Consider the following 15,415-nt stretch of genomic DNA (forward strand, 5'->3'; position numbering starts at 1 on the left):
TTGAAAACGGGTTCCCCTCATCCGCTTGGGAACAACTAAACAACTGTCGAAATCTTTCCAGCCCATCGGTTGATTAACACCTACTCTATCCACATCTACGTACTTACTTCGCAAACCATAATACACTGAAGTGACAGAAGTCATGAGACAGCGATATGCACATATACAGATGGCGGTTGTACTGCATACGCAAGGTATAAAAGAGCAGCACATTGGCGGAGCTGTCATTTGCACTCGGATGATTCATGTGAAAATCTCTCCGACGTGATTATGGCCACACGACGGGAATTAACAGACTTTGAACCCGTAATGGCAGTTGGAGCTAGAAGTATGGGACATTCCATTTTGGAAATCGTGAGGGAACTGAGTATTGCCGAGATCCACGTTATCAAGAGTGTTCCGAGAATACCAAATTTCAGGCATTACCTGTCACCACGCCGTGGCAGCCGGCCTTCACTTAACGACCGTGAGCAGCAGCGTCTGCGTAGAGTTGTCAGTGCTAACAGACAAACAACACTGCGTGAAATAACCACAGATATCAATGTGGGACGTACGACCAACGTATCCGTTAGGACAGTGCGGCGAAATCTGGCGTTAATGGACTACGGTAGCAGACGACCGACGTGAGTGCCTTTGCTTACAGCACGACGTCGCCTACAGCGCCTCTCCTGGGATCGTGACCATATCGGTCGGACCCTAGACGACTGGAAAACAGTGGCCTGGTCGGATGAGTTCAGATTTCAGTTTTTGAGAGCTGATGGCAGAATCAGAAAGTTGCACAGACCCCACGAAGCCGTGGAACCAAATTATCAACAAGGCACTGTGCAAACAGGTGGTGGCACAATAGTGGTATGGGTTATGTTTACATAGAACGGACTGGGTCCTCCAGTCCAACTGAACTGATCATTGACCATTTGTAGCCACTCATGGTATTTCTGCATGGGACTTCCAACGACTTGATGAGTCCATGCCACGTCGAGTTGTTGCTCTATGCCGAGCAAAAGGACGTCCGACACGATATTAGGAGGTATCCCACGACTTTTGTCATCTTCGTGTGTGGTGGATGGCGGCGACTGTCTACATGCTTCCCTACGAGCCCTGACTTCTCTTATCTTGTCTTCGTGGAACTTACGCGAGATACATGTTGCCGGCAGTAGGATCGTTCTGAAGTCTGCAAATGTCGGTTCTCTTAATTTTCTCAATAGTGTTTCGCGAAAAGAAAGTCTTCTTGCCTCCAGGGACTTTCATTTGAGTTCACGTAGCATTTCCTTAATATTCGCTTGTTAATCGAACCTGCCAGTGACAAATCTAGCAACATGCCTCTGAATTGCTCGAATGTCTTCCTTTAATCCCACTTGCCTCAGATCCCAATCATTCGAGTAGCACTCAAGAACTGGTCGCACTAGTGTTCCATGCACAGTCTCCTTTACAAATAAAGTACACTTTACCCAGATTCTCCCAACAAACCGAAGTTGACCATTCGTTTTCCCTACTACCAAACTGACGTGCTCGGTCCATTTCATATCGCTTTGCAATGTTATGCCTAGACGTTTAATCAATGTGATGTGTCAAGCAGGACACTACTAAAGCTGTATTCGAAAGTTACAAAATTGTTTTTCCTACTCATCCGCATTTGTACATTCAGAGCAAGCTGCCCTTTACGACACCAACTAGAGATTTTATCTAAGTCATCCTGTATCCTCCTTTAGTCACTCAGCAACGATACCTTCCCGCCGTACACCACAGCGCCATCAGCAAACAACCGTTAACTGCTGATCACCCTGTCCATCAAATCGTGTATATATATATATATATATATATATATATATATATATATATATATATATATATAGAGAGAGAGAGAGAGAGAGAGAGAGAGAGAGAGAGAGAGAGAGAGAGAGAGAGAAAACAGCGGTCCTATCACACTTCTCTGGGCCACTCCGGACGATTCCCTTGTCTCCAATGAATACTCGCTGTCCAGGACAACGTACTAGATACTATCACATGAAAAGTTTTCGAGCCATTCAAATACCTGAGAACCTAATCCGTATCCTAGGACCTTCGTTAACAGTCTGCAGTGTGACGCTGTATCAACCGCTTTTCTGAAATCTGGGAATATGGAACCTGTTTGTTACCCTTCAGCCACGGTTATCAGACGAGAAGAGGGAAACCTCATTTTCGCACGAAGCTTTCCTCCATATGCTAAGGGCTGACGGAAAACCTTATTGAAGTACTGTTAAACTGTTAATGAATGCGACTTTCTATCAAACGAAGTAATTTTTTTTGCACGGATTAAAATTTAAATGCGTAAGAGAATTATGTAAAGCAAGGATTCTCTTGTAACGTATTTAACAGTTTTCTGTTCCATGCCGAAGGCTGCTATGAACAACGTACAAGTAGTATGCTTAGCCAACAGAGAGATAGTTACGATAGACCTACAGTTTTATATATAAGATATACATACACCTGCAGTAGCTTGTCTCCCTGTTCTAGCTCAGCTGTTCCTAGTAGTGACTTCGAGGTAGTATCAAGCGCGAGTGTAAACAACTGTCCGGAACGTTCCGAAAGGCGTTAAATGCTTGTGCTAATGAAGGTGATCCTGCGTTTATTGCCGTGATGAATCGACGCCAGCTAAGTGGCGTTGGATGAATGGCGTCTGTGCCAAGGTCAACGAAACGACTCTGCGGGAGCAGGAATTGCGTCACCACCGTACGCCGCGCGGAAAACCTACCAAAAAAAAAAAAAAGTGTGTGAAATCTTATGGGACATAACTGCTAAGGTCATCAGTCCCTAAATTTGCACACTACTTAACCTAAATTATCCTAAGGACAAACACACACACACCCATGTCCGAGGGAGGACTCGAACCTCCGCCGGGACCAGCCGCACAGTCCATGACTGCAGCGCCTTACACCGCTTTTCTTTAATCTCATTTTGTTCGTTTTCGTTCGTTGTATCTGTTCGGAGCGGACGTCGCAAGACACCCGTTTCATTTCGTCGTTGATCCATCAACTCAGTTTTTTCGTTATGGAGGGTAGCTAACCCTCTGACCAAACACGCTGAGTTACCGAGCCGGCACCGCTCGGCTAATCCCGCGAGGCGAAAATCTACATATTTCGCGCTAACTGTTAGCGGGCATTATGTTGCACAGGACGGTGAACCCATCAATCCAGATTTTAGCGCCAAAGCAAGAACATTTGCACTGTTCAGCCGAAATTAGGACTGTAAAACATGGCGGGCTACGCATAGTCTGTTGCTGGAGAAAAGAGAGATAAATGCGGACTTAACATTCGCTCTGTCTTAGAAGTGTCTTTCCCGATCCTCTGTGTTCTTTCAACAATTCACAACTGTGCGTTACAAGCTTACGGTGATTTATACCTGAAATACGTATGTTTAACCTAACAGAGTGCATTTAACCCATTTAAAGCAATCTGTTAAAATGGTTCAAATGGCTCTGAGCATTATGCGACTTAACTTCTGAGGTCATCAGTCGCCTAGAACTTAGAACTAATTATACCTAACTAACCTAAGGACATCACACACATCCATGCCCGAGGAAGGATTCGAACCTGCGACCGTAACGGTCGCTCGGCTGCAGACTATAGCGCCTAGAACCGCACGGCCACTCCGGCCGGCAGCAGTCTGTAAATTCGTTGTTAGTACCCAAAAAAACCGGAATAACGTTTCCATAGGCGGAGCTTGTGTAGTACACACTTCTGCCGCTAGGCGTGTGTGGTATAGCGCAACTCATTAGCAGTTCAGTGCCGCCTGTGTTGTCGACCTTGTGGTGTCTAGGAAGTCTGCATACTCGGGTCGCTATACAAACCGTGTTAATGAGTTTTATTACAGAATGATAATTACAATACTTAACTTTTCCAATTACACAGATGTGTCGCAAGCAAAGGTCGACATTCAAAATAATCAATCTTCTTCAGTACAAACAATTCCATGTCTGTGCTACATAGAGAGGACAAGCGGAGTAATTAGGGTTGACGCTTCTATCCAAGTCGGTAGTCTTGAAGCTGCTATGGACCTGGGCCGTCAGTAGTCGGTCGTGGCGCTTAACAGGGGCCGCTGCTGCCGCGTTGTCGCCCTGGAGCAGGTCCGGTCAGCGTACGATTGGATGACTTCTTCTCACAGCCATCTCTTCCCTGTCGTTCCAGACTGGCGTGCTGGCGCTTCACTTTACGCCGTAACAGACCTGGCTCGTTCTGTTCATCTGCAGTGATTGTTTTTGCTAGCGCGGTTTTGTTCTTGTTTAGTTTTTTAAAGATACCTTCACACTGAAAACCAACTGCAACAAACTCGGTTGACAACTGTTTTCAACTCGATGTTTGACTTAGTTTTCAACTGTTGTCACAGCTGTTTGAAGTCGCGAGACTGAGCGACTAGTTGAGGGAAGTTTTGTCTCGAGTTTGTAGTTTATGGTCAGTGAGCAGAAACATGGCAGAGTTGTGTGACTTCCGCATGCGCATTTGCCGTGTCGTCTGCTGTATTTCTTTCTTCATCTGCTGTGTTTCTTTCGACAATGGCAATTCACGAGTCGTCAACAGATCCAACAATTAAGCTTTTGTTAGAAATTGAAATGAGGAAACCAATGTAAGATCCTTCTGATTCTGCATATAAAAACATACACTACTGGCCATTAAAGTTGCTACACCAAGAAGAAATGCAGATGATAAACGGATAGTCATTGGACAAATATATTATACTAGAACTGACATGTGATTACATTTTCACGCATTTTGGGTGCACAGATCCTGAGAAATCAGTACGCAGAACAACCACATCTGGCCGTGATATCAAGCCTTGATACATCCGAGCATTGAGTCAAACAGAGGTTGGATGGCGTGTACAGGTACAGCTGCCCATGCAGCTTCAACAGAATACCAAGGTTCGTCAAGAGTAGTGACTAGCGTATTGTGACGAGCCAGTTGCTCGGCCACCATTGAGCAGACGTTTTCAATTGGTGAGAGGTCTGGAGAATGTGTTGGCCAGGGCAGCAGTCGAACATTTTCTGTATCCAGAAAGGCCCGAACAGGGCCTGCAACATGCGGTCGTGTATTATCCTGCTGAAATGTAGCGTTTCGCAGGGATCGAATGAAGGGTAGAGCCACGGGTCATAACACATCTGAAATGTAACGTCCACTGTTCAAAGTGCCGTCAATGCGAACAAGAGGTGACCGAGACGTGTAACCAATGGCACCCCATACCATCACGCCAGGTGATACGCCAGTATGGCGATGACGAATACAAGCTTCCAATGTGCGTTCACCGCGATGTCGCCAAACACGGATGCGACCATCATGATGCTGTAAACAGAACCTGGATTCATCCGAAAAAATGACGTTTTGCCATTCGTGCACCCAGGTTCGTCGTTGAGTACACCATCGCAGGCGCTCCTGTCTGTGATGCAGCGTCTAGAGTAGCGGCAGCCATGGTCTCAGAGCTGATAGTTCATGCTGCTGCAAACGTCGTCGAACTGTTCGTGCAGATGGTTGTTGTCTTGCAAACGTCCCCATCTGTTGACTCAGGGATCGAGACGTGACTGCACGATCCGTTACAGCCATGCGGATAAGATGGCTGTCATCTCGACTGCTAGTGATACGAGGCCGTTGAGATCCAGCACGGCGTTCCGTATTACCCTCCTGAACCCACCGATTCCATATTCTGCTAACAGTCATTGAATCTCGAACAACGCGAGCAGTATTGTCGCGATTCGATAAACCGCAATCGCTATAGGCTACAATCCGACATTTATCAAAGTCGGAAACGTGATGGTACGCATTTCTCCACCTTACACGATGCATTCATTACAAGAACGTCTCACCAGGCAACGCCGGTCAACTGCTGTTTGTGTATGATAAATCGGTTGGAAACTTTCCTCATGTCAGCACGTTGTAGACGTCGCCACCGGCGCCAACCTTGTGTGAGTGTTCTGAAAAGCTGATCATTTGCATATCACAGCATCTTCTTCCTGTCGGTTAAATTTCGCGGCTGTAGCACGTCATCTTCGTGGTGTAGCAATTTTAATGACCAGTAGTGTATATAAAAGGAAAGATATGTTGAAAGAAGTTTCCGTCAAAATTGGTTTACCGCAAGTGGAGTGTAAAAGGAAATGGACAAATATGAAAACACAGTACACTCGTGAGCATTGTAAAATGCTCAAAACTAAAAAAGGATCTGGGACAACTGAGATCAACGTTCCGAAATGGATAGTTTGTCAAACTCACAATAGTTGTATGTTTTTGTTTGTAGGAGTTGGTTTTCGGTGTAAAGGTACCTTTATTAATGATGGCAAGTTTAAGTGAATAACGTGCAACTGTGAAGTCTTGTTTTCTACCCGGTAAAAATGCTGCTGAAATTGTTTTGATGTTGAAAAGAGCTTACCAAGGTGAAGCTATGGAAAAAACTTAAGCGAACGAGTGGTTTCCTCGTTTTGAAAACGGCGACATGTCGATGTATGACAAACCTCGACGTCTATCAACTGCCCGAATCGACGAAAATATTGAAAAAATCCGAGAGCTAGTGCTCACAAACCGTCGATAGCCAATTGATGAACTGTCAGAGATTAGTGGGTTATCTTGGAGTTCGGTTCAGCTAATTTTAACGGAGGCTTTGGGAATGAAAAGGGTTGCTGCCAAGTTCGTTTATCGGGTTCTGACTGACAATTCAAAGGAACGTCGAGTTAAAACATATCGAGCTTTGAAACAACATCTTGAAACTGTTGCTTTTTTATGACAAGGGCGTAGTTCATTCAGAGTTTGTTTCCTCAGGTCAGACCATGAATCAAACTTTTATTTGGAAGTTTTAAGAAGATTTCGCAACAGTGTCCGTAAAAAAAGACGCGATTTGTGGCAGACTGGAGACTGGATCTTCCATCGCGACAATGCACCTGCACACTCAGCCATATCTGTCACACAGTTTTTGGCTGGTTTTGCTACCCCAAGCACCTTACTCATTTTGGTGCGTATATGTTCAAAACAATGGTTCAAATGGCTCTAAGCACTATGGGACTTAACGTCTGAGGTCATCAGTCCCCTAGACATAGAACTACGTAAACCTAACTAACCTAAGGACATCACATCCATGCCCGAGGCAGGATTCGAGCCTGCGACCGTAGCAGCCGCGTGGTTCCAGACTGATACGTCTAGAACCACTCGAACACAGCGGCCGGCCGGTGCGTATTTGTTTCTTTGTGTAATTCTTTCTTTCATTTATACAGTTGACGGTTAGTAGTTAATGTAGTTTCCCTGACATAACTGTAATGTAATAACTGATGTAATTTGTTCCCTCATTGTAAGCTCCAAACGTTTATTGTGATTTGTATTAATCTTATCTGTTCTTTGTAAAAAGTATCTGGAAGATCGACTCGCAAAAACTGTGAAAGAAACACTATCCAGAAGCTTTACTGTACAGGATTTACGCCTGCTTAGCTGTGTGGTAACGTGCTTGCCTCCCATGCACTGGGCCCAGTTTCGATTCCCGACCGGGTTGGAGATTTTCTCCGCTCGTGGACTGGGTGTTGTGTTGTTCTTATCATCATTTTATCCTCAGTATCGGCGGCAAGTCGCCCAATGTCGCGCCGACTGAAGTTTATTATTTCTCGTTCGATCTTCCAGATACATTTTACAAAAAACAGATAAGATTAATACAAATCACAATAAACGTTTGGAGCTTACAATGAGGGAACAATTTACATCAGTTATTACATTACAGTTATGTCAGGGAAACTACATTACTACATTGAATGGAACAAAAATCACATAAATTGAAGACAATTAATTACACAGTAACATTAAGATTATGGAGCCATGTCCTGGCATTGTCCGTTAATTTGTGGAGCAACATCAGAGAGCCGTCTCTGAAACCATGAATGTTACAAACCAGAAGATGGTCCATTGTTTGTACCTCGTCACAGTCACAACACGAATCGTCTGTATAGCCCCATATGGTTGTTTACTGTCTGCATCGTCCAACTCCCGTGCGAAACCTGTTTAGAGCCGACCAGTGTTTCCTGTTGGGATCGAAGCCTTCAACCCTTTTGGTTGGGTCGTGGATTAGGTGATGGTTTTCCACGACGCCTCTTCTCAGACCCTGCCATGCATTCTTCCATTCAGCATCGAGCCCCTCTGTGCCCAATGTTCTGCTCCAGGCGATAGGTTTCCTGGACACGAGTCTCGTGGGTCCTCCCATGTCGGCATGTATGGGTAGCCTTGGGTTTGCTTCAATTTTTTCTACCATGTCCTGGGTAGCTTTCTCTCTACGTGTGGAAGCAGGAGCGATGTTTGCCAGCACCGGAGGCCACTCAACGGGGGTTGGCCTGAGAGTACCGGTGACGGTTCTCAGAGTGGAATTCAGTTGTACATCCACTTTTTTGGCGTGCGGGCTTCTGCTCCAAACTGGGGCACAGTATTCTGCAGCGCTATACACCAGTGCCAGTGCAGCAGTTCAAAAAAAAATGTTCAAATGTGTGTGAAATCTTATGGGACTTAACTGCTAAGGTCATCAGTCCCTAAGCTTACACACTACTTAACCTAAATTATCCTAAGGACAAACACACACATCCATGCCTGAGGGAGGACTCGAACCTCCGCCGGGACCACCCGCACAGTCCATGACTGCAGCTGCAGCACCAAGTGGTGCCTGCCAGTCTGTTGAGCAGGTTATTTCTCGTCTTTAACCTTTGGGCAGTATCAGTTAGGTGTTGTCTGAAAGTCATGCTACGATCTGGCTTAATACCGAGATATTTTGGGAAATTCTCGTGGCTGACAGATTTACCATTTATCTACTACATCTACATTTATACTCCGCAAGCCACCCAACGGTGTGTGGCGGAGGGCACTTTACGTGCCACTGTCATTACCCCCCCCCCCCCCCCCCTTTACCACTCGCGTATGGTTCACGGAAATAACGACTGCCAAAAGCCTCCGTGCGCGCTCGAATCTCTCTACATCTAATTTTACATTCGTGATCTCCTCGGGAGGTGTAAGTAGGGGGAAACAATATATTCGATACCTCATCCAGAAACGCACCCTCTCGAAACATGGACAGCAAGCTACACCGCGATGCAGAGCGCCTCTCTTGAAGAGTCTGCCACTTGGGTTTGCTATACATCTCCGTAACGCTATCACGCTTACCAAATAACCCTGTGACGAAACGCGCCGCTCTTCTTTGGATCCTCTCTATCTCCTCTGTGGATGAATGGATTACTGTTTCTGCAACTTTATATCTGTCTTCAGGGACCTCAAGGCTCATAAAAATTCTGGAAAAATAGGAAATAATAATTTTTTACATTTCATTGAAAACGGTTTCTAACCTGCTTCAGAAATTAATTCATTGCTTCTCTTGGACTGTTGGCCGGTACATAACGATACGTCTGTCTTTCAGGAGGATGACGGAAAGACTGTTGATATGATTCATATTCCACCTGGATCAACCAATGTGACTTTCGATAAAGAAGGTTTTCGACTGTGGAAGGTATTTTTAAAGAAACTGTTGAACAATGTCGTCGCAGTAGAAGCTGAGGAGCACCGAGGTGCAGTGGTTATGATACTAAACAGTTGCATGGAGGGTCGTGAGTTCAAAACTCACCTGGACTGAACAATTTTATATTCGGTTCGAGTACATTCTAGAAGTATCCACACATGTCAAGCATCATTGTACTGGAATGTTCTGTAGCTGTATATATACTGAATGTGTTCTGGCCAGAAGCAGTTCGCTCCGCGCTCTTGTATGTGCAAGTGCTGAATAAACCTTCGTTAAGTGAAGTTAGTGTTCGTAATTCATCTAATTACACCGTCTTCAACGTGACAATGTAATTTCTGATAGATCCGTGTCATCTGAGGTTCATCCGGAGAACATTATTCTTAAACTTCAGTCATTTTTGCATTATCAGCCTGCATCGGCACAGTTTACGAATAGTTTTAAGCATCTCGGTAAGCACCAATAAACAGAGCAACGGCTAGGACCATTTCTCACTCTGCCGCAATTCCGTCGAAATCATAATTACTGTGACGTTCCTGAAAACACTAATTTTTCTTTCGTCAGGTGAGCTTGGCACAAAGAAAATGTTTCTTTCCGTCATACAAATGACATTCTCTTTATTGTGACGACTATGGCTAATAAACAAGGTATTGTTTCATTCATGCTAAAATAGACATTATTCATAAATTATCTTATGAAGTTTTCTAGAGGTTATAAAAAGGTGTACATGTATGAAATACTCAGTTGCAATGAATTAAAGTCACGATTGATGGAAGTCGCCTGTAATGTAACATCAAACACTGCCTTGATTTATTTTCCTCTCCTAGTCACCTTTGAAAGTATTACTTATGAGGCAGTTTGGTTGTCAATACAAGCTGCCTGTTATTCAAAACATTAATTATACGTGACATTTTCTGTATGGTTTAGGTGCTTCAAATTCCCTTGTGTCACTCCGGATATTAGCACTACACGGGACTGTGCTCTCCTGTCACGGCGGATCGCGCGCTGCGCAGGAGAGGCTGTACAAAACGCTCAAATTTCGGGTTCTTCGTGAGACAAAAACGAGTAACTTCAACGACTTTAAAAAAAAAAATATTTGCAGTATGTCATAGCAGCTAAAATTTTGACAGCTCGTGTCTTTCGTTGTATTCTCCCTGCATAAAAAATTTAGGGTGCGGTTCGACATGTCACATTGAACCATTCCCTTGTAAGTATTGTAACTAGATCATTCAGTTTTTCTGATGCTTCATAACAAACGCTAGTTTAAGTTATGTAAGATATAAACAGATAATCATCACGAGGAAACCTGGATAAGTCAAAACAGAGTGGTTTAAAGATTCTTTTTAAGTGTTAATATTTAATTTTTAATTCAATTTGCTCAAAATTAATTATGTTGACTTGTCGACATTGCCAAGTCTATACAGTGCAATACAGAGTATCAAGCGATCGGAGGAGCTGTGTTTCGACTATACTAGGGCTCCTACTAATGTTGAATAACCCAAATACCTTATAGCACTGAAGAAAAATAGAAAAATGTACGAAGCAAATGTTATTTATCTACCAAGTGGACATTAAGCAGCATGACTGTCACTTCGTCCGTTAAGAATATCTGAACAGCAGTACCTTTTCATAAAATAGCACCCTATACTTTTTTATTCGGTAATCCACTTCCTCTCCGCAAGACCTGTTAAAAAACGTATCACGGTGTACCATTGACGTAAACATGAATGTATTAAAAACGTATCATAAAACTGACTAAGATTCTCCAGTACTGGCACAAAGTGCATATACGCGGTGTAGCGTGACTCGTCCACTTGCTGGAGTTGACAGTAAACAAATGAAAAGACAGGGAAAATGCAGCGAACGGTCTTCAGTTGAAGATTTTTGTGAGTAAAATTTACACCAACGAAGAGAAGGTAGTCGGCCGGGGCGGCCGACTGGTTCTAGGCGCTACAGTCTGGAACCGCGAGACCGCTACGGTCGCAGGTTCGAATCCTGCCTCGGGCATGGATGTGTGTGCTGTCCTTAGGTTAGTTAGAGGTAGAAGTGCTACTCATCTCAAGAGAATATAAGTTAGCAGAAAAATAACTACAGTAAAGTCTGCGGCTCGTGGTCTTGCGGTAGCATTCTCGCTTCCCGCGCACGGGGTCCCGGGTTCGATTCCCGGCGGGGTCAGGGATTTTCTCTGCCTCGAGATGACTGGGTGTTGTGTGTGTGTGTCTCTCGTCATCATTTCATCCTCATTCACTGGCAAGTCGCCGTAGTGGCGTTAAAGAACTTGTGGAGCGGCGATCTAACCGCCCCGCGAGGGGTATTCCGGCCACCAATGCCATACGCTCATTATTATTATCACTGCAACAAAGTTTTCTTATTTACCATACGTGTACATACAATACACAGTACTGTAGGCCTTTCAAATGATATGTGCCATTTCTACCTTTTCGACATTGGTTTACATTGTACAGACGCAAACCTTCAACAAAATAACAGATTGAAGATGCTATTTAAAAAGACATGCTGTTGTTCATATGTTCGTAAAAAAGTTACAAGAAAGGCAGTCATGGTGGTTAATGTCCCCCAGATAGTTAAATAACATTTACTCGATACATTTTTTTTTCCTTCTGGCCAAATAGCTATTTGAGATGGTCAAGATAAGTTTCTTCCCAGACCCATTGACTCACATTTCCACTCTCCTTCACGTTAACTTCTTGAACGTTGCGTAAAGTCTCAAAATTTCTGACGCACAACGTGACTCGTATATAAGTTAATGAGTTAAGATGGTCATTCAAGCAGGCGATTGGTACAGCAGACTTTCGAATGCTACTGTTACCACTGAAATACATTATCAAATAAATAAAACTTGTGAAAATTTTGCTTTTTGGAAAACTCTGTCAGTTATTTATGCTAGTTCTAAAATATTTGCCTTGAAAACAGAGTCGGATTACAAAGTGACTCACACAATTTCAAACATTAAAATTCACAGTAAATACAAGGTGATTCAAAAAGAATACCACAACTTTAGGAATTTAAAACTCTGCAACGACAAAAGGCAGAGCTAAGCATTATCTGTCGGCGAATTAAGGGAGCTATAAAGTTTCATTTAGTTGTACATTTGTTCGCTTGAGACGCTGTTGACTAGGCGTCAGCGTCAGTTGATGCTAAGATGGCGACCGCTCAACAGAAAGCTTTTTGTGTTATTGAGTACGGCAGAAGTGAATCGACGACAGTTGTTCAGCCTGCATTTCGAACGAAGTATGGTGTTAAACCTCCTGATAGGTGGCACTTATCTGTCCGTAACTACCTGAACGAACGTCAACTACCCGAGGCGATGGATCGGCCGCCAGGCAGCCCGTGACAGAGCACTTCATCACTGGCCTCCAAGAAGCCCTGATCTTACCCCCTGCGATTTTTTCTTATGGGGGTATGTTAAGGATATGGTGTTTCGGCCACCTCTCCCAGCCACCATTGATGATTTGAAACGAGAAATAACAGCAGCTATCCAAACTGTTACGCCAGATATGCTACAGAGAGTGTGGAACGAGTTGGAGTATCGGGTTGATATTGCTCGTGTGTCTGGAGGGGGCCATATTGAACATCTCTGAACTTCCCGAATGAGATTTTCACTCTGCAGCGGATTGTGCGCTGATATGAAACTTCCTGGCAGATTAAAACGGTGTGCCCGACCGAGACTCGAACTCGGGACCTTTGCCTTTCGCGGGCAAGTGCTCTACCAACTGAGCTACCGAAGCACGACTCACGCCCGGTACTCACAGCTTTACTTCTGCCAGTTCCTCGCCTCCTACCTTCCAAACTTTACAGAAGCTCTCCTGCGAACCTTGCAGAACTAGGACTCCTGAAAGAAAGGATATTGCGGAGACATGGCTTAGCCACAGCCTGGGGGATGTTTCCAGAATGAGATTTTCACTCTGCAGCGGAGTGTGCGCTGATATGAAACTTCCTGGCAGATTAAAACTGTGTACCCGACCGAGACTCGAACTCGGGACCTTTGCCTTTCGCGGGCAAGTGCTCTACCAACTGAGCTACCGAAGCACGACTCACGCCCGGTACTCACAGCTTTACTTCTGCCAGTTCCTCGCCTCCTACCTTCCAAACTTTATAGAAGCTCTCCTGCGAACCTTGCAGAACTATCACTCCTGAAAGAAAGGATATTGCGGAGACATGGCTTAGCCACAGCCTGGGGGATGTTTCCAGAATGAGATTTTCACTCTGCAGCGGAGTGTGCGCTGATATGAAACTTCCTGGCAGATTAAAACTGTGTGCCCGACCGAGACTCGAACTCGGGACCTTTGCCTTTCGCGGGCAAGTGCTCTACCAGATGAGTGAAAAAAAAAACCTTTTTAAATACTCTTTGTAATGATGTACAACAGAAGGTTATATTATGTTTCTTTCATTAAATACACATTTTTAAAGTTGTGGTATTCTTTTTGAATCACCCTGTATAATGACTGATATTGTAAAAGTGGTATCTTCGGATACACTGACAGTGAGACATCAAACTACGAAATCGAAACATTATTTTAGTTTATTTAATGTAACATAACAGAAGTAGTTACGAGTAAACTTCGTTTCCACTGTCGCCCACCGCCCTGTACAGTTTGGATGGAAAAACCTACGACAGCCACCGTGTGGAATGACAAGTTATTTGTTTGTTCATGAAATACCTACAATCATTCTCACAAAAAATGGACTGTGTATATAGGCTATTCATACTAAGCTAACATAGGGAATCCTACAAAAAAAGCCCAGCACGAAGTATGAAGTATTGTTAGGCACGTAGTAAAATTTGTTAGCGGTGGTGCAGATGATAGCATTCACGTCCATCACCCTATGCCGTTGTTACAATGTTCCCATGGATTTTCTACTAGAAGATAACGAGTATGAAACTAAATGAAACGTCATATATTGAAGTTGATAATCCGGGAAGATTTTGTAAGCAAAATTCGTGAGTAATTGAAGCTCTACACTAGTAACAAACGGAAAGTGAACACCCAACAGCAATGATCATACATTAATTAATTTTTATGGACACTGTACGCTGTTCATTATCATAATCATAGTACAGCAGTGATAACACCGGTTCACCTCGGATCACCGAAGCTAAGCGCTGTCGGGCCTGGCTAGCACTCGGATGTGTAACCGTCCGGGTCTGCCGAGCGCTTTTGCCAATCGGAGTGCACTCAGCCCTTGTGAGACCAACTGAGGAGCTACTTGATGGAGAAGCACCGGCTCCAGTCACGAAAACTGGCAACGGGCGGGAGAGCAGCGTGCTTACCACATGCCCTCCCACATCCGTATCCAGTGATGTCTATCGTCTGAGGATGACACAGCGGCCGGTCGGTGTTGTTGGGGCTTCCGAGGTCTGTTCGGAGAGAGAGAGAGAGAGAGGAACTCCTGCAATTTTGCATACATCTACATCTGCATGGTACTCTGCAAATCACATTTAAGTGCCTGGCAGAGGGTTCATCGAACCACCTTCACAATTCTCTATTATTCCAATCTCGTACGAGCTCTGATTTCCCTTATTTTATTTTGATGATCGTTCCTCCTTATTTAAGTCGGTGTCAACAAAATATTTTCGCATTCAGAGGAGAAAGTTGGTGATTGGAATTTCGTGAGAAGATTCCGTCGCAACGAAAAACGCTTTTCTTTTAATGACGTCCATCCCAAATAGTATATCATTTCTCTGACACTCTCTCCCCTATTTCGCGATAATACAAAAATTGCTGCCTTTCTTTGAACTTTCTCTATGTACTCCGTCAGTCCTATCTGGTGAGGATCCCACACCGCGCAACAGTATTCTAAAAGAGGACGGACAAGTGTAGTGTAGGTAGTCTCCTTAGTAGGTCTGTTACATTTTCTAAGTGTCCTGCCAATAAAACGCAGTCTTTGGTTAGCCTTCGCCACAACA

General features: G+C 44.2%; 1 protein-coding gene across 1 annotated transcript in view; it reads left to right on the plus strand.

The window, feature by feature from the left end:
• LOC126471452 (uncharacterized) overlaps positions 1-15,415 on the plus strand; it is a 413,388-nt gene that overhangs the window by 122,509 nt on the left and 275,464 nt on the right. The window lies entirely within an intron of this gene.

Source organism: Schistocerca serialis, chromosome 3, assembly GCF_023864345.2.
Source record: "Schistocerca serialis cubense isolate TAMUIC-IGC-003099 chromosome 3, iqSchSeri2.2, whole genome shotgun sequence".
Taxonomy (NCBI): Eukaryota; Metazoa; Arthropoda; class Insecta; order Orthoptera; family Acrididae; genus Schistocerca; species Schistocerca serialis.